Source organism: Rhinopithecus bieti, unplaced genomic scaffold, assembly GCF_001698545.2.
Source record: "Rhinopithecus bieti isolate Rb0 unplaced genomic scaffold, ASM169854v2 scaffold_26199, whole genome shotgun sequence".
NCBI classification, from domain to species: Eukaryota; Metazoa; Chordata; class Mammalia; order Primates; family Cercopithecidae; genus Rhinopithecus; species Rhinopithecus bieti.
This window is the reverse complement of record NW_016811775.1, coordinates 93,869-116,623: the sequence shown is the minus strand read 5'-3', so window position 1 is coordinate 116,623 and position 22,755 is coordinate 93,869. Positions and strand designations below refer to the sequence as shown.

Sequence of the window (22,755 nt, the reverse complement as noted above, 5' to 3'; positions counted from 1 at the left end):
AAGGGTGGGCATGATGGCTCACGCCTGTAATCCTAGCACTTTGGGAGGCTGAGGCAGGCTGATTGCTTGAGCCCAGGAGTTCAAGACCAGCCTGGCCAGCAGACACTCTATAAGTATTGGCTCTCATTGACACCCAGAGATCTGCTTCTTCCTTTTGTAATGTCTTCATAACACATCAGGGAATGGGTGTACCACAGTTTATCCGACGGTTCTTGTTGACGGAGACTTCCGTCAATGGAGACTTCCAATTATTATGCTGTAATGATGCCTCCCTTTGCTGTAACAATGCTTACTAACTATGGTTCACGTCTGTAATCCTAGCACTTTGGGAGGCCAAGGCCGGCAGATTGCTTGGGCTCAGCAGTTAGAGACCAGCTTGGATGATATGGTTTGGCTTTTTGTCCCCACCCAGATCTTTCATGTTGAATTGTAATCCCCAGTGTTGAGGGAGGGACCTGGTGGGAGGTGATTGGATCATGGGGGCGGATTTCCCCCTTGCTGTCCTCATGACAGTCAGTGAGTTCTCATGAGACCTGGTTTGGTAACACTTTCCCCCTCACTCTCTCCCTCCTGCCACCATGTGAAGACGTGCTTGTTTCCCCTTCATTTTCTGCCATGATTGCAAGTTTCCTGAGGCCTCCCCAGCCATGCCTTCCGCATAGCCTGTGGAGCTGTGAGTCAATTAAACCTCTTTTATTTATAAACTACCCAGTCTCAGATAGTTCTTTATAGCAATATGAGAACAAACTAATACACTGGGCAACATGGCGAAACCCTGTCTCTACAAAAATTACAAGAATTAGCCTGGTGTGGTGGCTTGTGCCTGTGGTCCCAGCTACTCAGGAAGCTGAGGTGGGAGGATTGCTTGAGATGGGGAGGTTGAAGCTGCAGTGAGCCACGATCGTGCCACTGCACTCTAGCCTGGGCAACAGAGTGAGACCCTGTTTCAAAAATATATATATGATAAAAGAACTAATAAATGAAGAAATAAATGTAGGAATACTTTGAGCAGGATGTAAGGAACCTGGGTACATATCAGAGATTCCAAGATCTTCAAAGGTATCCTTCTAGGCACTAAGAGCTTTTACAAATTCCTTCTATGTGGCACTAACGTTATATGTTCAACACACCAGCATGATCAGATTATACCACTGTGTGTGGGGTGCTATGGCCATTCTTTGATGGAGAACTGGTCTACTCATTGCAATCATTCTCACAGGTGCAAGCTGAGCTGGTCCACAGGTGAGCAACTGTTCCTGCCCCCAAAGAACGTAGTTAATGTTCTTCCCATAAGCTCATGGCTTTTAAGAATACTGTTGGTGCCAAAGGGGAGACGGTAGTTGGTCAAAGGAATACCATTTCAGCCCAGGGATGGGACTGTGTACTGAAGGAACAGTCCCCAAGGTGTCCTTGAGGGGTTCGAAGGATTCCTGGTGAGGCTCGATTGTGTTGTAGGATGAAGGCTGAAGAGTGGGGTGGGAGGCAGGCATGAGGAAAGAGATGGGTCATGAGCTCTATTAAAATGTATTTTTGTAATTCCGAGTTGAAAATAGACATACCGACTTCATGCTGACTGTTTCAGCTTCGTGACATAGCCCGGCTCGTGGGGGCCTTCCCATTCAGCACGTCTCCGTGGCAACAGGCCACTTTCTCATTCACGCTATCTCCAGGGTTACCTTGCTTGGCTCATTCATGACTGTTGCCATAGAGACAGGTCCATTGATACAATCTTGACTCTTTGGAACTTTGCTTTACCAAATGATGGAGTACTGGCCATGGGGTAGGGATGACATTGTGATAGGGTGTGAGGCGAAGAGAGTTCTGGGAGTTGAGGTATAAAGATTTAAATTGCGGCAAGAGGAAGATGAGGTCATGGTAGGAGACATGGTAAGGCAGTAGACAAATATCATTCCTGATCTTGACATGTGAAATGGCTGATCCTTTAACAATCCTGTGTGTGTGTGTTGTGTGTCTGTGTGATGTCTTTTATTAAACTCAAAATACAAATACAGCAGGCACTTAGCCTTGTCATTGTTGATGTCTGTATCTCCAGCATCTAGCACAGCACCTGGTTCAAAGTAAATGTCTCCTCAAATAATAAGCATAAGAATAAGACTTTTTTTTTTTTGAGGCAGGGTCTCATTCTATCACCCAGGCTGGAGTACAGTGGCTCCATCTTGGCTCACTACAGCCTCCGCCTTTGGGGCTCAAATGATCCTCCTGTTTTGGCCTCCCGAATAGCTGGGACTATGTGCATGCCACGATGCCTGGCTAGTTTTTGTACTTTGTGTGGAGACCGTGTTTTGCATGTTGCTCGGGCTGACCTCGAACTCCTGATTCAAGCTCAGAAGTGAATCAGGACTTCAAGCGATCCTCCCACCTTGCCTTCCCAAAGTGCTAGGATTACAGGCATGCGCCACTGCATCCGGCCTACCCACAAATAATTATTGAATAAATTAGAACTTGTTGTTTGTGGTAAACCGTAAAAACATACATTGTCCTTGATAAACCATAAAATAGAAAAACATTAGAAGAGAATTTCCACAAGCATCCACCACTATTATTTACTCTCTACCTCCCAGCACGTATCCCCATATAGTGCATTTTCTCCTGTTTCTACAGACAACGGTGTGTGCTCTCCTCTAAAGTCAAACCGGCCGGGCACGGTGGCTCACGCCTGTAATCCCAGCACTTTGGGAGGCTGAGACGGGCGGATCACGAGGTCAGGAGATCGAGACCATCCTGGCTAACACGGTGAAACCCCGTCTCTACTAAAAAATACAAAACAAACTAGCCCGGCGAGGTGGCGGGCGCCTGTGGTCCCAGCTACTTGGGAGGCTGAGGCAGGAGAATGGCGTAAACCCGGGAGGCGGAGCTTGCAGTGAGCTGAGATCCAGCCACTGCACTCCAGCCTGGGCGACAGAGTGAGACTCTGTCTCAAAAAAATAAAAAAATAAATAAATAAAAAATAAAAAAATAAAAATAAAGTGAAACCTTCCACTTGTACACCAAATGCCATCCCCTCTCATCCACCGAGAGATGTCCCTCCTGACACTTCTACTTCCTCTGGCATCCTCATGTTTTTCTCCCCAATAGGTTATTCCTATCAGCACAAAATCTGATGTTAGCTCTCCCATCTTTTTTTTTTTTTTTTTGAGACAGGGTCTTAATCTGTTGACCAGCCTGGAGTGCAGTGGCGTGATCATAGCTCACTGCAGCCTCGACCTCCCAGGCTCAAGAGATCCTCCCACCTCAGCCTCCCAAGTAGCTGGGACCACAGGCATGCACCACCATGCCCAGCTAATTAATTTTTTTTTTGGTAGAGATGGGGTCTCACTATGTTGTCCAGGCTAGTCTCAAACTCCTGACCTCAACCTCCCAAAATGCTGGGATTACAGGCGTGAGTCACCGTGCCTGGCCTTTTTCTTCTTTATTCTTTTTTCTTTTTTTTTTTTTTCAGGGAAACAAACCTCTGAAATCCACTTCCCCCACCAGCTAACACATGCCCCATCTCTCCTCCTCTACCCTTCACAGCAGAATTCTTTAAAAGAGCTAGTAGTAATCCTTCCAGTAGCCTCTTGCCTTTACCTCTTCACCTAAGCAGCTCTGGCTCGGGTCACGAAAGATCTCCACGCCACTACATCCAATGGTCAATTCTCATTTTTCATTGGAGTCAACTCATCGGCATCAGTGGACATCATTGATCATTCCCTCATACTTGAAATGGCTTAGCACTTTCCTTGCACAGCAGCCAGCACCTGCATTCTTCTGATTTGCTCCAATTCAGTCTTCTCTGCTGGCTCCTCCTCATCTTCCCCAACCTCTTTAATGATGGAGAGTAAACCCTGGGCTCGGTCCTGGGTGCTCTTCTGCATCCATGCCCTTATTCAGTTCCTTAAACAGCTTCCACAGGAGGCTGACTCCTGCCTTCGGATCTCTAGCTCTGACTTACCTTTTTTGAATTTTAGACTCCAATTCCTATTAGGTTGGTGCAAAAGTTATTTACTTTGCCATTACTTTTAATGGCAAAACCACGATTACTTTTGCACCAACCTAATAGATGGCCAACACAATATCTCTATCCATTAGTAGGCACTTCATAGAAAGCTGAGTTCCTAATCTGCCCACCTAGTCAGTCTCCTTCCCCATTTTATTTGATGGCAAACCCATCCTTTCAGTTGCCCATGTGATAGGGTTTGGCTGTGTCCCCACTCAAATCTCACCTTGAATTGTAATAATCCCCACGTGTCAAGGGCGGTGCCAGGAGGAGATAATTGAATCATGGGGGGCAGTTTCCCCCATACTGTTCTTGTGGTAGTGAATAAGTCTCATGAAATCTGATGGTTTTATAAACGGCACAAGCTCTCTTGCCTGCCGCCATGTAAGACATGCCTTTGCTTCTCCTTTGCCGTGATTGTGAGGCCTCCCCAGCCATGTGGAACTGTGAGTCCATTAACCCTCTTTCCTTTATAAATTACCCAGTCTCAGGTAAGTCTTTATTAGCAGTGTGAGAAGAGACTAATACACTATGTCAAAAAATGTGAGGTCCTCCTTGACTTCTCTCTCTCTCTTTTTGAGACAGGGTCTCACTTTGTCTCCCAGACTGGAGGGCAATGGCGCAACCACAGCACACTACAGCCTCAACTTTCTGGGCTCAAGTGATCCTCCTGCTTCACTGTCCCGAGTAGCTGGGATTACAGGCACACATCACCATGCCTGGGTAATTTAAAACATTTTTTAGTAGAGACAACGGTCTCACTATGTTGCCCAGGCTGGTGTCGAACTCCTAGGCTCAAGTGGCCCTCCCTGCTGGGCCTCCTAAAGTGCTGGGATTACAAGTGTGACCCACCGTGCCTGGCCACTCTCTTTCTCTTAAAGTTCATACTCAATTGAGTCTGCAAATCTAAAATTAAGTCAACACAGACAGTGAAACCAACCACCCCTGCCCACCTCCATGATCACAGCCCTGACTTGAGGCCTCCATCACCGCTTGCTCAGAACATTGCAGACTCCCAAATGAGGTCCTTGTTTCCACGCTGCCTCCAGTGCATTCTTTTTTAAATGTTTTATTTGTTTTATTTCTTTTGCAGAAAAGGGGTCTCACTGTGTTGCCCAGGCTAGACTTGAATTCCTGGGCTCAAGCGATATCCTCTTGCCTCGGTCTCCTGAGTATCTGGGACTGCAGCCATATGCCACTCTGCACTCAGCAATTCCTTAGCACTGACAAGTATATGGTGAAAATATAAGATACAAACCACAGGAAAAACTGGGTGAAGGGTATGTGGGAACTATTTGTACTATCTTTACAACCTTTCTTTTCTTTTCTTTTTCATTTTGAGATGGAATCTCACTCTGTCACCCAGGCTGGAGTGCAGTGGCACAAACTCAGCTCACTGCAACCTTCGCCTCCTGGGTCCAAGCAATTCTCCTGCCTCAGCCTCCCGAGTAGCTGGGACTACAGGTGCGTGCCACCATACCTGGCTAATTTTGTATTTTTAGTAGAGACAAGGTTTCGCTATGTTGCCCAGGCTGGTCTCAAACACCTGACCTCAGGTGATCCACCTGCCTCAGCCTCCCAAAGTGCTGGGATTACAGGCGTGAGCCACTGCGCCCAGCTACAACCTTTCTAAAAGTCTATATTACTCTAAAATAAATATTTAAAAAATAACATTTGTTTGGTAGAAAGGGTCCACTGATTTGGTAGGCATTTCTGAAGTGGGACATGTCATGATGTGACTTAAATATTAGTCAGGAGAAAATGGCGTGGTTGCAAGTTCAGAAAGTGGGTTAGGACCAGGTGTGGGGGCTCTTGCCTGTAATCCCAGTGCTTTGGGAGGCACAGGCAAGAGGATTGCTTGAGCCTAGAAGCTTGAGACCAGCCTGGGCAACCTAGCAAGACTCCATCTCTACAATAAAGTTTTAAAAATTAGCCAGTGTGGTGGTGCATGCCTGTAGTCCCAGCTACTGGGGAGGCCAAGGCAAGAGGATCCCTTGAGCCCAGGAGGTCAAGGAGGCAGTAAGGGATTATGGTGCTACTGCACTCCTGCCTGAGTGACAGAGCAAGGTCCTGTCTTTAAAAAAAAAAAAAAAAAAAAAAAAAAAAAAAAACCTGGGCGTGGTGGCTCATGCCTGTAATCCCAACACTGTGGTAGGCTGAGGTGGGAGGATCACCTGAGGTCAGGAGTTTGAGACCAGCCTGGCCAACATGGTGAAACCCTGTCTCTACTGAAAAAAAAAAACAAAAATAGCTGGACGTGGTGGCAGCCACCTGTAATTTCAGCTACTCAGGAGGCTGAGGCAGGAGAATTGCTTGAACCCAGGAGGTGGAGGTTGCAATGAGCTGAGATTTTGCCATTGTACTCCAGCCTGGGCAACAGAGCGAGACTCTGTCTCAAAAAAAAAAAAAAAAAAAAAGCAGGCAGATAGCAGTGAAGGACAATATGCCACAATAAGGCGTTTGGATGGTATTTTGAAAGCAATAAGGGTTTAAAAACCAGGGACTGTCAGAGATATGTGGCACAAGAAAGGTATCATCTAGATGGACAGAAGACCCTCATGATCCCATGACAGCGATGGGGAAGTCGTAATTAAAAACAAAGAAACACAAGCCAAAAGCATCATCAGGCTGAGAAGAGAAAGTGTCTCAGCATGGCTGAGAACACACTCAAGAAACAGAAGCTCTGCTGGGTGCGGTGGCTCACGTCTGTAGTCTCAGCACTTTGAGAGACCAAGGTGGGCGGATCGCTTGAGCCCAGGAGTTAGAGACCAGCCTGGGCAACACGGTGAAACCCCATTTCTACCAAAAGTCCTAAAAAAAAAATGTAGCAGGGTGTGGTGGCGTGTACCTGTAGTCCCAGCTACTCCAGAGGCCGAGGTGGGGGGATCGCCTGAGCCTGGGAGGTCCAGGGTACAGTGAGCTGAGATCACACCACTGCACTAGAGCCTGGGCGCAAAAGATAGATCCTGTCTCAAAACAAAAGCAAAACAAACAACAACGACAAAAGAGAAGTTCTGAGATGCCCACTCAGGACAGCTGGTTACTCACTGGGGGACTTTTCCCAAAGCGATTTTGGGGAATGTGGGAACTACTGGGATGAGGAGGGCATAGGAGATGCATTGCATTCCCAGGGAGCTTAAGAGAGTCAGGGCAGAGGCATCAGAGTAGGAATCAGGGCAGGATTTGGGGGATGGAAGATCCTGTCTTCCTCTGAGACAGAGAGAAGGCGGGTGTGTGTGTGGCGCGGAATAGAGGCAGGTGGTGCCGACAAGGAAACGTGTGGAAGGAAGGGAGATAGACGCAATCCCTGCATATTTCTCTCAGCCCATTCTGTGCTCTTCACAACACGCCTGCCTTTATGAACTGGGGGATAGGGTGAGAGGCTCCCGCATGTTAGAGCTGGACTGAGAGGATGCTCCTCCCTTGTCTTCAGAGCTGAGTGGGTCATAACACTTAGAAGTAGATGGGGCCAGGCATAGTGGCTCAGGCCTGTAATTCCAGCACTTTGGGAGGCCGAGGCAGGAGGATCACTCAAGGTTGGGAGTTTGGGACCAGCCTGGCCAACATGGCAAAACCCCGTCTCTACTAAAAACACAAAACTTAGCCAGGCATGGTGGTGCACGCCTGTAGTCCCAGCTAATGGGGAGGCTGAGGAGGAGAATCGCTTGAACCTGGGAGGTGGAGGTTGCAGTGAGCCAAGATCACGCCACTGCACTCCAGCCTGGGTGACAGAGCGAGATTCTGTCTCAAAAAACAAAACAAAACAAAACAAAACAAAACAAAAACAGGGCCTCAGAATTCATTGAGGCCAATTTCCTGATTTTACAATGAAGAGAAAATTCCAGAGGGACCAAGGGAGCTGTCCAAGGTCACCCAGCAAGTGAGGGACAGATCTGGGATCAGAAGACCAGTCTCTCACCAGCTGGCCTGTGTCTTTCTACCGCACTATGCTGGTCCCCACAGGCCTCTGAGCGGTCTTCTCTGATGAAGCTTCCTACACTGATAAAAATATTCTCTATCCATGCTGTCCAAAATGATAGCCACCACCCACAAGGGATGATTAAGCACTTGAAGTGCAGCCTGTGTGAGTGAGAAACAGAATTTTAAATTTCGCTTAATTTAATTTTTTTGAAACAGGGTCTTGCTCTGTCACCCAGGCTGGAGTACAGTGGCACAATCACAGCTAACTGCAGCCTTGACCTCTTGGGCTCAAGTGATCCTCCTGCCTCAGCCTCCCGAGTAGCTGGGACCACTGGCCGGCACCACCACGCCTGGCTAATTCATTTTTATTTTTTACAGAGTTGGGGTCTCCCTATGTTGCCCAGGCTGGTCTCAAACTCCTGGGCTCAAGCAATCCTCTGGCCTCAGCTTCCCAAAGTGTTGGAATTATAGATGTGAGCCACAGCATTTAGACTGTGTGCAGTGGCTCATGCCTGTAATCCTAGCACTTTGGGAGGCTGAGGTGGTGGATCTCCTGAGATCAGGAGTTTGAAACCAGCCTGGCCAACATGGTGAAACCCTGTCTCTACTAAAAATACAAAAATTGGCCAAGACTGGTGGCTCACGCCTGTAATCCCAGCACGTTGGGAGGCTGAGGCAGGTGGATCACCTGAGGTCAGGGGTTTGAGACCAGCCTAGCCAACATGGTGAAACCCTGTCTCTACTAAAAATACAAAAATTGGCCAGGTGTGGTGGCTCACACCTGTAATCCCAGCACCTTGGGAGGCCAAGGCAGGTGGATCACAAGGTCAGGGGTTCGAGACAAGCCTGGCCAACATGGTAAAACCCCGTCTCTACTAAAAATAAAAAAAAATCAGCTGGGCGTGGTGGGGGCGCCTGTAATCCCAGCTACTGAGGAGGCTGAGGCAAGAGAATCGCTTGAATCCGGGAGGCGGAGGTTGCAGTGAGCCAAGATCACGCCACTGCACTCCAGCCCGGGCAACAGTGCTACACTCCATCTCAAGAAACAAAAACAAACAAACAAATTTAAAAATCCAAAAATTAGCCGGGTGTGGTGTGCATGCCTGTAATCCCAGCTACTTGGGAGGCTGAGGCAGGAGGATTATTGTGTATATTTTGCCACAATCCAAACAAAACAAAACAAAACCCAAGACCAATTTAATATCCACATACGGATATTCTAGTGACCAAATTGCACAGTACAACTCAAAGAATGTTTCCAAGAATGGCTTTTGATGACCACCTCAAAGCTCACAGTCCTTCCAAAGAGACCATCACCCTCTCCCCAAGGGGGCAGCCTGATGTTCCAGGAGGTGGCAGCCACTTGTCCAGGTCAGAAAGCGACTGCCAAGAACTCACTGGACCTTGGAAGTCAGCCAGCTGCCAATCTGTCAGCTCGCATCCGGAGGGCTGGAGGAGAAGCACCGCGTTAACTATGCAGCTCTGCGATACTGTGCACGCTTGGAATGCGGGTCCCGAGGGGTTTCCACTCCGCTGGGCAGGAACAGGGAGGGAAGGCTGTCATGTCTCAGTTTCTCAATGTCCAGCTGCTGTGACAGCAGGACAGAGTTGCCAAGGGCTGAGACTGGTGGGTGGGCTAGCTCCCCAAATAGAACAATCCACCCAGAGCCCACTCTGTAGGCAGTGAGGCAGCCTCCATCCAACCAGTCATGGATTCTCTGCTCCTGTACAGCTCTGCATGTGAATGTCTCACTTCCTGGGGATGAACTGGCCCGGGTTTCTGCAATAATTCCAGCACAAGGAGTTGAAAGAGAACCATAGCTGCCGGGTGTGGTGGCTCACACCTGTAATCCCAGCACTTTGGGAGACCGAGGCAGGCGGATCATGAGGTCAGGAGTTCGAGACCAGCCTGGCCTACAGGGTGAAACTCCATCTCTACTAAAAATACAAAAACTAGCTGTGGTGGCCTGTGCCTGTAATCCCAGATATTTGGGAGGCTGAGGCAGGAGAATCGCTTGAACTTGGGAGGCGGAGGTTGCTGTGAGCCAGTCGTCACTGTACTCCAGCCTGGGTAACAGAGTGAGACTCTGAGTGGCTAAGTCAGACACTAACAGAGTCTCAGGAAAAAAAAAAAGAAAAAGAGAACCATAGCATCTTCCACCAAGGTGCAAACCCCCATGGCCAGCCCTGTCCCCTGTCATGAGCTCTCCCGGCCCCATGTTCTTTTCCTTCCTGGCGGTTTTAGCACAGTAGATGCTCAAAAAGGTATCTGTGACAATATTTGTGTTGCAAATGATGTCAAAACCGTGCAAAACCATGTTGGCTTGAATCCTGGCTCTGCCACTTACTGCTCCTCCTCAGGTGAGTTATTTAACCCTGCTCTGTCTTGATTTCTCTGTGGTTTTCCCCGTAGAGAGAAAACATTTGTTAATGTATGAAAAGTCCTTAGAACAGTGGAATGAAGCTTCCATGAAGTCAGCTTTCTCAGGTCCACAGCAAATATTTGGGGGAGTGGAGGAGGGAGCAGAACCCTTCAGGTATTCAGTACAAGGTAATGGTGCGTGTATGTGGGAGGCAGTCCCAGATGTCAGAACCTGAATTCCAAAGCGCTTTCTGGGTGTAGTGGGCTGAACAGTGAACCCTCCAGAAGTTATGTTGAAGTCCCAATCCCTGGAATGTTACCTTATTTACAAAAAATAAGGTGTGCAGATATGATTTGCAGGTATGATTTAGCTAAGAACATGAGGGCAGGCTGGGCGTGGTGGCTCACGCCTGTAATCCCAGCACTTTGGGAGGCTGAGACGGGAGGATCACAAGGTCAGGAGACCGAGACCATCCTGGTGAAACCCCGTCTCTACTAAAAATACAAAAAATTAGCCCAGCGTGGTGGCGGGCGCCTGTAGTCCCGGCTACTCGGGAGGCTGAGGCAGGAGAATGGCGTGAACCCGGGAGGTGGAGCTTGCAGTGGGCGGAGATCACACCACTGCACTCCAGTCTGGGTAACGAGTGAGACTCTATCTCATAAAGAAAAAAAAAAAAAAAAAAGAATATGAGGGCAAGAGTTTATTCCCGGATTTTCTGAGCGGGGGCTCATATGTATGTATCCTTATGACAGAGGGGAAGAGGGAACTTTGAGAGGGAAGAGGAGAAGGCCCTGTGACCACAGAGGCAGAGACTGGCGTGAAGCAACTCCAAACCCAATGGAAGGATCCTCCGCTGGAGCCTTTGGAGTGACCCTGGTGACACCCTGATTTCAGACCTATGTCCTCCAAAACAGTGCGAGAATAAATTTCCCTTGTTTGAAGCCGTGCAGTATATGGTACAGTCATACACTACATAATGATGTTTTGCTTAACAACGGACTGCCTATACAATGGTGGTCTCATATGGTTATAATACTGTATTTTTACTGTACCTTTTTTGTTTAGATATGTTATTTATTTATTTATTTATTTTGAGATACAGTCTCGTTCTGTCACCCAGGCTGGAGTGCAGTGGCATGATCTCAGCTCACTGCAACCTCCGCCTCCCAGGTTCCAGCGATTCTCCTGCCTCAGCCTCCCGAATAGCTGGGATTACAGGTGCCTGCCACCACGCCTGGCTAATTTTGATATTTTTTAGGTAAGATGGAGTTTTGCCATGTTAGCCAGGCTGGTCTCAAACTCCTGACCTCAGGTGATCTGGAATTACAGGCATGAGCCACCGTGCCCGGCCTAGATATGTTTAGATACACAAATACTTACCACTGTGTTACAATTGCCTACAGTATTCAGGACAGTAACCTGCTGTGCAGTTTGCAGCTTAGGAGCAATAGGGTATACCCCATAACTGAGGTGTGCAGTAGTTTATACCATCTAGGTTTGTGTAAGTTCACTACATGATGTCCACACAATGACAAAATCGCCTAATGACTCAGTTCTTAGACTATATTCCCGGGGCTGGAAACAGTGGCTCATACCTGTAATCCCAGCACTTTGGGAGGTCAAGGTAGGAGGCTCTTTTGAGCCCAGGAGTTTGAGACCAGCCTTTGGTAACCACCTCTGCAAGAAATGTATAAATTAGCCGGGTGTGGTAGCATTCATCTGTGGTACCAGCTACTCTGGAGGCTGAGGTGGGAGGATCGCTTAAGCCCAGGAGGTCGAGGCTGCAGTGAGCTGTTATCAGGCCACTGCACTCCAGCCTGGGCAACTTTGTCTCAAAAGATTAAAAAATATCCCCCAGGACAATGTCAGCTAAACAAGATCTGTAGATACTTTTATCTAACTAGACCCAGGGTGGAGTGGATGTGGGACAAGTAAGAATGCTGTTAAAATGAAGAGAATCCTGGCTGGGCATAGTGGCTCCTGCCTGTAATTCCAGCACTTTGGGAGGCCGAGGCGGGTGGATCACTTGAGGTCTGCAGTTCGAGACCAGCCTGGCCAACATGGTGAAACTCTGTCTCTACTAAAAATACAAAAATTAGCTGGGCATGGTGGCGAACACCTGTAGTCCCAGCCACTCAGGAGGCTGAGGCAGGAGAATCACTTGTATCTGGAAGGTAGAGGTTGCAGTGAGCCGCGACCACTGCACTCCAGCCTGGGCGACAGAGTGGGATTCTGTCTCAACATAAAATAAAATAAATTTAAAATATTTTAAAAGATAAAAAAAAAAAGACTGCTGTTGACTTTGGAATTTGGGGCAGGGGTCAGCAAACCCCATAGGCTGGCCATCTATTTTTATAAAGTTATGTGGAATACGGCTGCACCCATTCATTGACCTATTGCACAGAAAGGCTCTCTCTCTCTCAAGCAGAGGAAGGCTCACTTCATAGTCTCTTTTCTTAAGTAAAGCAGTGAATTGAGTTGAATACTATCTCCCCACAATTCGTGTCTACTGAAACCTCAGAATGCAATCTTGTTTTGAAATAAGTTCTTTGCAGATGTAATTAATTAAGGCTCTTGAGGTGAGATCATCCTGGATTTAGAGTAAGCCCTAAATTCAATGACTGGTATCCTTTTAAGAAGAGGAAAGGACATAGACACACAGAGAAAAAAGGCAAATGAAGATGGAGGCAGAGATTGAAGTGGAGGCCAAAGAATACCAAGGGTTGCCAGGAGCTACGAGAAGAGGCAAGGAGGAATTCTTCCCTAGAGCAGTTATCCAGGTGGCTTTGCTGACACCTTGATTTTAGGCTTCTAGCCTCCAGAACTGTGAGAAAATAAATTTCTGTTGTTTTAAGCCACCAAGTTCATGGTACTCTGTTACAGCAGCCCTAGAAAGCCAATATAGGCAGAGAAAGATAAGGTGACATGCCTTTGCCCCTGATTTAATCATTCAATTAATTCTAGAAAAGAACCCCTTATCAGATGGGTCCTGTTTGACAATTTGATTCAATAAATATGGTAGCAACCACTGGATGTCCACCACTTCTCCATCCCCTACCATCTTCTACAGGAATGGAAATTTAGCCAAGTCCTGGATTTCCCAAGAAAACTACATTTCCCAGCATCCCTAGCAGTTTGGTATGCTCACATGATTAAGTTTCCATCAATGATATGTCAGTGGAAGTGACAGCTGCCACTTTTGGGTCTGAGACTTAAGAAATTGGAAAAGATCCCCCTCTTCTGCCTATTCAAGACCAGTTGTTTTGATTGTGCAAATGATGCTGAAGATCATTTGGTGGTAGAGAAAGAAGAGGACAGCAGCAGCCTGAATCCCTGAGTGACTTTGTGGAAGTGAGTTTCCCTGCCAACCTGCATGGCTAACCTTGTAGTTATTATAGGAGAGAAATTATTATTTTTTCTTTAAGGTTTTAATCCCGTGGTCTTTTGGGTCTCTTAGTGTGGCAGCATTATCTTTGCTACATAATATAATAAATATTAATTATGTACCCAGGAAGTTGTAGTCACTGGGGATAGGACAATGATTGGATGGGTAGGGCCCTGCTCTCATGGAGCTTACAATCTAAGGGAAGGAAAGCAGATTATTTAAACCTCAATTATAATACAGTGGGATAAAAAAAACCTGGTGGAAGAGCACTGCCATGGTCTCAATGTCTGTATCTTTCTCAAATTCATATGTTGAAACCTAGTCACCAATGTGAAGATATTAGGAAGTCGGGCCTTTGGGAGGTGATTAGATCATGAAGACAGAGGGATTTATGCTTTCATAAAAGAGGTTTCAGAGAGCTGCCTTGACTCTTTTCACCATGTAAGGATGCAGTAGGAAGACACCTTCTATGAAACAAGAAATGGCCCCTCATCAGACACCAAATCTGTCAGTGCCTTGATCTTCCCAGCCTCCAGAACTGTGGAAAATAAATATCTGAGGTGTATAAGACACCCAGTTTAAGGTATTTTATTATAGCCACCTGAGAGGACTAAAATAGGCACTCTCTGGGCAAAGGAAGTGTCCTCATCCAGACTTGGAGGGTCAGGAGAGGGTTTTTGGAGGAAATAATGCCTATTCTGAGACTTGACAGCAAAGGGAGGAAAGAAGAAGAGTATTTCAACAAGAAGGAAAAATAATTCCAAGGCTATCCAGTGACAGAAAGTATAGGATGCTAGGGGATCGTTAAAAAGTTCAGTGGGCTGGATGTAGTGGCTCACTCCCGTAATGCCAACACTTCGGGAGGCCAAGATGGGAGGACTGCTTGAGCCCAGGAATTTGAGACCACCCTGGGAAACATAGTGAGACCCCATCTTTACTAAAAATAAAAATATTAGCTGGGTGTAATGGCATGCGCCTGTGGTTCCAGCTACTCAGGAGGCTGAGGTGGGAGGATCACTTGAGCCCAGGAGTTTGAGGCTGCAGTGAGCTGTGACTGTACCACTGTACTTCAGCCTCAGTGACAGTGAGACTGCATCTCAAAAAAGCAGAGTTCAATGTAGCTAGAGTGGAGAGATAACACAGGTGATATGGGTCAAGGCCAGAAGATACAGGGTCTCAAAGACACTGCTAAGAGCAATGGGTCACCTTGAAAGGACGTGACAAGAAGAAAGACTTGGTGATAGTTATATTCTGTGTAGTAAAAAGTTAACTCCTGTAATCCCGGCACTTTGGGAGGCCGAGGCGGGTGGATCATGAGGTCAGGAGATCGAGACCATCCTAGCTAACATGGTGAAACCCCGTCTCTACTAAAAATACAAAAAAATTAGCTGGGTGTGGTGGCGGGCACCTGTAGTCCCAGCTGCTGGGGAGGCTGAGGCAGGAGAATGGTGTGAACCCGGGAGATGGAGCTTGCAGTGAGCCAAGATCGCGTCACTGCACTCCAGCCTGGGAGACAGAGCGAGACTGTCTCAAAAAAAAAAGAAAAGAAAAGAGTTAACTCCTTGGGGTTGGGGAGTTCAAACTCCACATATTCCAAAGGAAGGACTGGCCCTTGGCTGGCTCTTGGAAGGAATATCTGTATATCTAGGGCCTTGGGCCATGCCTCGTAGTTTATGCTCACAATGGGATCTATGGTGACTGCCTGTTTGTGTTCAGCTGGGGCCCTAGGTCACACTGCATCAGTTTGATCTTGGAGTGTGCCAGAGACCCAGCAGTTCAAGTCAGTCACATGGGTGTTCCATGTCAATGTAACTGAGCCCCAATAAAAACCCTGGACACCAAGGCTCAAGTGAGCTTCTCTGCTTAGCAGTACACTGTGCATTGTCACACACCATTGCTGGGAGAATTGAACACTGTTTGCATAACTGCATTGGGAGTGGACACCTGGAAGCTCATGCCTGATCTCCCCTGGACATTGCCTTGTGCATCTTTTGCTTGCAGATTTTAATCTCTATCCATCCACTCTAATAAACCATAACTGAATTTCACAGCTTTTCTGGGTCCTGTGAGCCCTTTTAGCAAACTTCAAACTTTGAGAGAGGTCTTGGAGAACCCTGACACATACTCTTCCAACCTTGAAGCTACTCCAAGTCAATAAGATTCCTGTTCCAGTTGCATCTCAAGAGAAAAGCAATTCCCTCTCTGATAAACTTTCAGATGTCCTACCTGCTTGCTGGCCACAGGACTTTAGGGGATTTGGAGATGGACAAAACTGGTCTCTAGTCTCCAAGCAGCTCAGAGTCTAGAGGGCAAGGCAGAAAGGAGATCAAAAATAGCAATCAGCACGTGGTGTGCTTTTATGGCAGAGTGCGTGATGGAGGGCTAGTGGGTTCATCCATACCTCAAATTCTGGCCAGGAATGGGGACAAGTCACAGCACCCAGATCAGAGATAAAGTTGATGAAGCTTGGGGGAGTGGTGCTGTGTATCTCAGGGGAGAAGGAGGTGAAGTGAAGCCAATACTGTGTGGGCCAGGATTGAATCCCAGAGATAATTTTCTTTTCTTTTCTTTTTTTCTTTTCTTTTCTTTTTTTTTTTTTTTTTTTTTTTTTTTTTTTTTTTTTTTTTTTTTTTGAGGCAGGGTCTTGGTCTGTCACTCAAATGGGAGTGCAGTGGTGCAATCTTGGTTCACTACCACCTCCACCTCCCCAGGTTCAAGCAATCCTCCCACCTCAGCCTCCCGAGTAGCTGGGATACAGGCATGCACCACCACACCTGGCTAATTTTTGTATATTTTTTTGTAGAGATGAGGTTTTGCCACGTTGCCCAGTCTGGTCTCAAACTCTTCAGCTCAAGTGTTCCACCTGCCTCAGCTTCCCAAAGTGATTTATAGGTGTGAGCCACTGCACCTGGTCAAGAATTTTCTTCTAGAAAGTCCACCTTAAGTTGTACAGCATTTCCAGTAGCCAGAGCTACTCTGAGAAATAAATGAGGCTCTTTGCCAATGTTGGCTAAAATCTAAAACATCACCCAAGGCAACCTGTATTATACTCTCTGACTTTTCTCCTCCACAGCCCCCTTGCCCTGCCCTCCAGGGAGTGTCCCTTGCAAATGTCACTGTTCTTCCTTCCCTTTCATACCATCTTCATTTAACAATCAAAACAGCCAGCCGGGTGCGATGGCTCACGCCTGTAATTCCAGCACTTTGGGAGGCCGAGGCAGGTGGATCACCTGAGGTTGGGAGTTTGAGACCAGCCTGACCAAAATGGAGAAACCCCGTCTCTACTAAAAATATGAAAAACAGCTGGGAGTGGTGGCGCATGCCTGTAATCCCAGCTACTCGGGAGGCTGAAGTAGGAGAATCACTTGAACTCAGGAGGTGGAGGTTGCAGTGAGCTGAGATCACACCATTGTACTCCAGCCTGGGCAACAAGAGTGAGACTTCGTCTCAAAAAACAAAACAAAACAAAACAAAATAAACAAACAAAAAATAGCCAATGCATGCCAAGAACTGTGTTGGATGTTCTATTACTTATTTATTTCTTTTTAACTTAACTTGTATTTATTTTTATGTTTTAGAGGCAGGGTCTTGATCTGTCACCCAGGCTGGAATGCAATGGCATGATCATAGATCACTGTAGCCTCAAATTCCTAGGTTCAAGTGATCCTCCTGCCTCAGCCTCCTGAGTAGCTAGGACTAGAAGCATGTCTGCACCACCATGCACACTAATTTATTTTACTTTATTTTTGCAGAGATGGGGGTCTTGCTATGTTTCCCATGCTGGTCTCTAACTCCTGGCTTCAAGTGATCCCCCCACCTTAGCCACTCAAAGTGCTGGGATTACAGGCATGAGTCATAGTTCTTGACCATCTGCTGTTTTAAATAATCCACACAACAGATATTTATTTCTTTTTTTGAGACAGAGTCTCACCCCGTCACCCAGGCTGGAGTGCAATGGTGCAATCTTGGCTCATTGCAACCTCCCCCTCCCAGGTTCAAGCAATTCTCCTGCCTCAGCCTCCCGAGTAGCTGGGATTACAGGTGTGCACCAGCACACCCAGCTAATTTTTTTCATCTTTAGTATCGATGGGGTTTCACCATGTTGGCCAGGCTGGTCTCGAACTCCTGACCTCATGTTCCATGCATCTTAGCCTCCCAAAGTGCTGGCATTACAGGTGTGAGCCACTGCGCCTGACCCAGACATCTATTTCTAATACAGTAAGCTGGGTAATAAGGCTGACACTCTTGCTGAAAACAATGACAAATCCTGCATAAAATCTGAAGGCCATGTTGTTGAAACAAGAAAGACCTGACAATTAGTAGTTACCAGCCCTAAATAAATAAGTGAAGTAAAGAATTTCCTGGAGGTAACCTGAGCATCTATCAGAGCATTAAAATCACTTTTGCACCAAGGGCATCTGTCTAACCCACGGAACCGCGCTTCAAGTTTTATGGCCTCCTGGGGAGCAGAGGTGGGGCAAACTCCAGGGTACACACGTGTTAGAAAGTCTCAAAGGAGACACACCACTCCCCAAGTAGGATGGGGCCCAATAGGCTATCACTTTCAGGTAAGAAACCTGAAGTTAATGTACTTCTGTCTTTCCATCCCCAGAAACTTCTGAGGAAGTTCCTTTGGCACTTTGCAGAAAAGGAGACAAAGAAAAGTCTTTGAGAAATTATAACCACAGCTGGCTTTTGCAGACACTGGTGACCTAAATTCTCAACACGTTGTTGGTCTAAAAGTCTACGATGGTCCTAGACTGGGAGTGTCCCAGGCACCTGGAAAAAGTAAATGCAAATTGTCCATGGAGGGTACACCTTCATTGTAGGCCTCAATGAACTCCCTTCAACAGTGTCTGATGGAGGCCAGGCAAGGTGGCTCACACCTGTAATCCCAGCACTTTGGGAGGCCAAGGCAGGTTGATCACTTGAGGTCAGGAGTTCAAAACCAGCCTGGCCAATGTGGTGAAACCCTGTCTCTACTAAAAATACAAAAAAACTAGTGGGTGTGGTGGCACACGCCTGTAATCCCAGCTACTCAGGAGGCTGAGGCAGGAGAATCATTTGGGCCTGGGAGGCTGAGGTTGCAGTGAGCTGAGATCGCACCACTGCACTCCAACCTGGGTGACTGAGCGTGACTCTGTCTCAAAACAAAACAAAAATAGCGTCCCATGGAAAATGAGCTTCACACAACCAAAGATAACAAGACATTCAAGAAAACAAGGCACTGGAATGAGGAATCATGGGAAACAAGAGACAGCAGAAAAAATGCCGTAACACTTTTAGATACTTAAGTTACTGGACACTGATTATAAAAATTCTTTGCACATTATGAGTTTCTGTAGATTTAGCTTTTTCTTTTGCATATTATACTTAAGGAAATGTAAGACATGCTTGAAAATACCTACAGAACAATTCTCAAGCGGGGGCAACTCTACCCTCCATGGGACATTTCATTTGGCAATATCTGAGCCATTTTTGGCTATCACAACTGGAGGGGCTGCCACTGGCATTTAGTGGGGTGAGAGGCCAGGGATGTTCAAAGTGTCTTAGAGTGCATAGGGTGGGGGCTCACGTCCAAGGATTATCTAGCCCAAAATGTCAATTGTGCCAAGGTTGAGAAATCCTGCTGCAGGGAAACAATACTACAAAAGATGAAGCAGGATTTAAAAAGATCAGACAGAGCCTGTAGGAAGAAAACCATTCTAATACTTGGAATTAAAAACATAGTGGGCGTGGTTAACAGCAGATTAGACATAGCTAGAGAGGCAACTGGTAAGCTGGTGAGAGACAGGTACCATTATTTTCCTCATTTGACAAACAAGTAAACTGAGGTACACAGAGAGCCAGCATCTTGCTTGCTGGGAAATAAATCACAAATTGGCATCCACCTAACTCAAGATCTGTGCTGTTAACCACTCTGCTATTCTGTTCAAACCCAAGGGAATGGTTTCCTCTCTCTGCCTGAGTCTCTGAATGTCTTTCCCACTTGCTATTTTCTGTGGCAAAATATTTTAGGGAAAATAGAATTTGTCTAAAAACGCCTGACAGAAGAAAGGCACGTTGTGCTGCATTAGCATGCAGGCAACAATGCCTAGGGGGAAAAAAAAAGCACAGCAATTTCCATCTCTAAAACATTTACCTTCCATTAACTAATTATGGCCCACGGTTCATAGCCAAGGGGCTTGGGGTGTTTATCTTTACACAGACACAGAGAAAATGGAAGAAATGCACCAATAAAAGTGGCCCCCCACCAGGCCACGCGCGGTGGTTCACGCCTGTATTCCTAGCACTTTGGGAGGCCGAGATGGGCGGATCACCTAAGGTCAGGATTTAGAGACCAGCCTGACCAACATGGAGAAACCCCATCTCTACTAAAAAATACAAAATTAGCCGGGCGTGGTGACGCAGGCCTGTAATCTCAGCTACTCAGGAGGCTGAGGCAGGAGAATTGCTTGAACCCAGGAGGCAGAGGTTGCAGTGAGCCGAGACCGTGCCATTGCACTCCAGTCCGGGCAAGAAGAGTGAAACTCTGTCTCAAGAAAAAAAAAAAAGCATTCCCCCTGTTAGCTGCTAGAAGCTGGAATGCAGGGTCCAGGGCCATCCCGAATTTGCAACCCCAGAGTCTTCAGCTGCAGGATCTTGGGCAAGTTACTTCCTCTCACTATGCTTTGATCTCTCTCTCCATAAAATGTAGATCATGAACAACCACCCTTTTAGGATTCTTTGCAAAGATCCAAGGAGATGTGTGTTAAGGGCCTGGCACATAACAACCGCTCAATGTGACTGGTGATTACTTCTATCGGAGAGGCAGGAAAGCACAGCGGTAAAAAAAAACAAAACAAAACAAAAAACAAACCAACAAACAAACAAACAAAAAAAAACACACACACACATACTCTGGGACCACACTCCTGGGTCTGAATCCCAGCTCTACCACTCAGTAGCTGTGTGACCTCTGGAAAGTTACTCAACGTCTCTGGGCATCGGTTTCCTCATAGGTAAAATGTGGATAATAACAGCTCTTATTTTATTTATTTTTTTGAGACGGAATTTCACTCTTGTCCTCCAGGTTGGAGTGCAGTGGAGCGATCTTGGCTCACTGCAACCTCTGTCTCCTGGGTTCAAGTGATTCTCCTACCTCAGCCAAGAAGCTGAGATTACAGGCACCTGCCACCACGCCTGGCTAATTTTTGTATTTTTAGTAGAGACAGGGTTTCACCATATTGGTCAGGCTGGTCTTGAACTCCTGACCTCAGGTGATCCACCTGCCTTGGCCTCCCACAGTGCTGGGATTACAGGAATAAGCCACTGCGCCTGGCAACAGCTCTTATAGGCTCTTTAGAAGATTACATGGGTTAATATTTGTAAAAGGCTCATAGTAAATGCTAGTTGTTATTGTCATCACAATTTACCTGCATTATTAGGCTGATGAGTGCAATGCAGTTGAACTAAAGTTTTACAAGGGCAGAAAGCAGGCCTGTCTTGTTACCACTGTGTCACCAGGGCCTAGCACACAGTAGAAACTCAGTGAGCAATTTTGGAATGAATGAAGTATTTCCTTTTTACCTGCCAATATCCCCAAATGTAACAAAAACCATGACTACCATTTGCTGAGAATCTACCCTGGAGCGAGCCCCCTAGTGGGCATTTTACATGGATCATCTCCTCGCATCCTCACAGCAACGCTGAGACAGGTGGCATCGTTCCATTTCACACAGATCAGGAAACTGCAGGTCAGAGTGGTCCCACAGCCCGTGAAGGGAAAAGCCAGAATTTTTGCCACGTCCACCAGGATTCCCAAATCCAAATGTTCAGCTACTTTCTGCCACCTGAGTCTTTCCTTCAACCTGAGATCCACTCTCATGGATGTCACAGCCAATCACATAGACCCTGAGAGCCTTCATGTTTGTATTTCTTTGCTTCTACCGTATGTTCTCCCTGCTTCTCACCGAAGAATGGACGCAGTTCAATGCCTCAGTTTCCCTACTCATAAAAGGAGGACAACAACAGTGGTGTTCTCAGAATGGCCTTGAGGGCAGCACAGGTGGATCGTGCCTCACACAGAGCGAGCCTCCGTAAATGGAATAGCTCTCTACGACTTGCCTGCGAATTCTCCCCACCACCCTGATCCTCGGGCACACATCTTTAGATTTGCTGACCACCTTCTGGGCTGAGTCTCACTCCTCTGCCCATTAGCTTTACTTTGCCCAAGCTGATTTATCCGTCATTTCTCCCCCTCCAGCCTCTATCACTGTGCGTATACACACACACACACACACACATACACACACACCCCTCTTTCTCTCTCTTCTTGCAGCCTCTTCAGCCACTAAAATTAGCTCCATCTCTAGTCCACATCCCCAGCACGCCTGTCCTGGTTTCTCTGGGCTCCCAGCCACTTGCGATATTGTGTCTCAGATGCCACACGCTGCCTGCCTGATGTCACAGCCGCTTCCTAAAACAAGGGGTATTTTGAGATCCTGGAGGGGGTGGGAGCAGGGGGAAGGGAGGGATTTCACACATCTTCCTCCTGGGGCGTTTTTTAAAACGCTGACACAAGAGATGTGTGCTCCCCCCGCCCCCCACTGTGCCCCTCACTCCTATTTTAGTTTCAAAGTGCTCAAAAAAAAAAAAAGTTTCAGAGCCAATGAGAACTCCAAGGGCCCCAGTGGGTCAAATCTTGATTTAAAAAAAATTCCACTTCTGGGTCTATATCCAAAAGAATCGAAAGCAGGGACTCAGCTATTCGTACACACAGGTTCACAGCAGCATTATTTACAATAGCCAAAAGGTGGAAGCCAAGTGCCCACCGATGGCTGAACGGATAAACGAAGTGTGGTCCATCCACACAATGGAATACGATTTGGCCTGGAAAAGAAGGAAATTCTGACTCATGCTACAACATGGATGAAACTGGAGGACATTATGCTCCGTGAAACAAACCAGTCACAAAAAAGACAAATACTGTATGATTCCACTCACAGGGGAGGCCCAAAGTAGCCAGATTCACAGAGACAGAAAGTAAAATGGCGGGTGCCAGGGGCTGGGGCAGTGGGGAGGGGGGAGTGGAGAGTGGGGAGGGGGAG

The 22,755-nt window shown here is 47.0% G+C and overlaps 1 protein-coding gene and 1 long non-coding RNA gene across 2 annotated transcripts in view; one reads left to right on the top strand and one right to left on the bottom strand.

Moving 5' to 3' along the window:
• The window catches only part of CACNA1A (calcium voltage-gated channel subunit alpha1 A), a 267,197-nt gene that overhangs the window by 212,388 nt on the left and 32,054 nt on the right, over positions 1 to 22,755 (bottom strand). The window lies entirely within an intron of this gene.
• Positions 1,776 to 11,115, top strand: LOC108544110 (uncharacterized). The gene is made up of 3 exons (XR_001889740.1): positions 1,776 to 1,887; positions 10,332 to 10,469; positions 11,034 to 11,115. It is a non-coding gene; the product is annotated as an uncharacterized LOC108544110 (long non-coding RNA).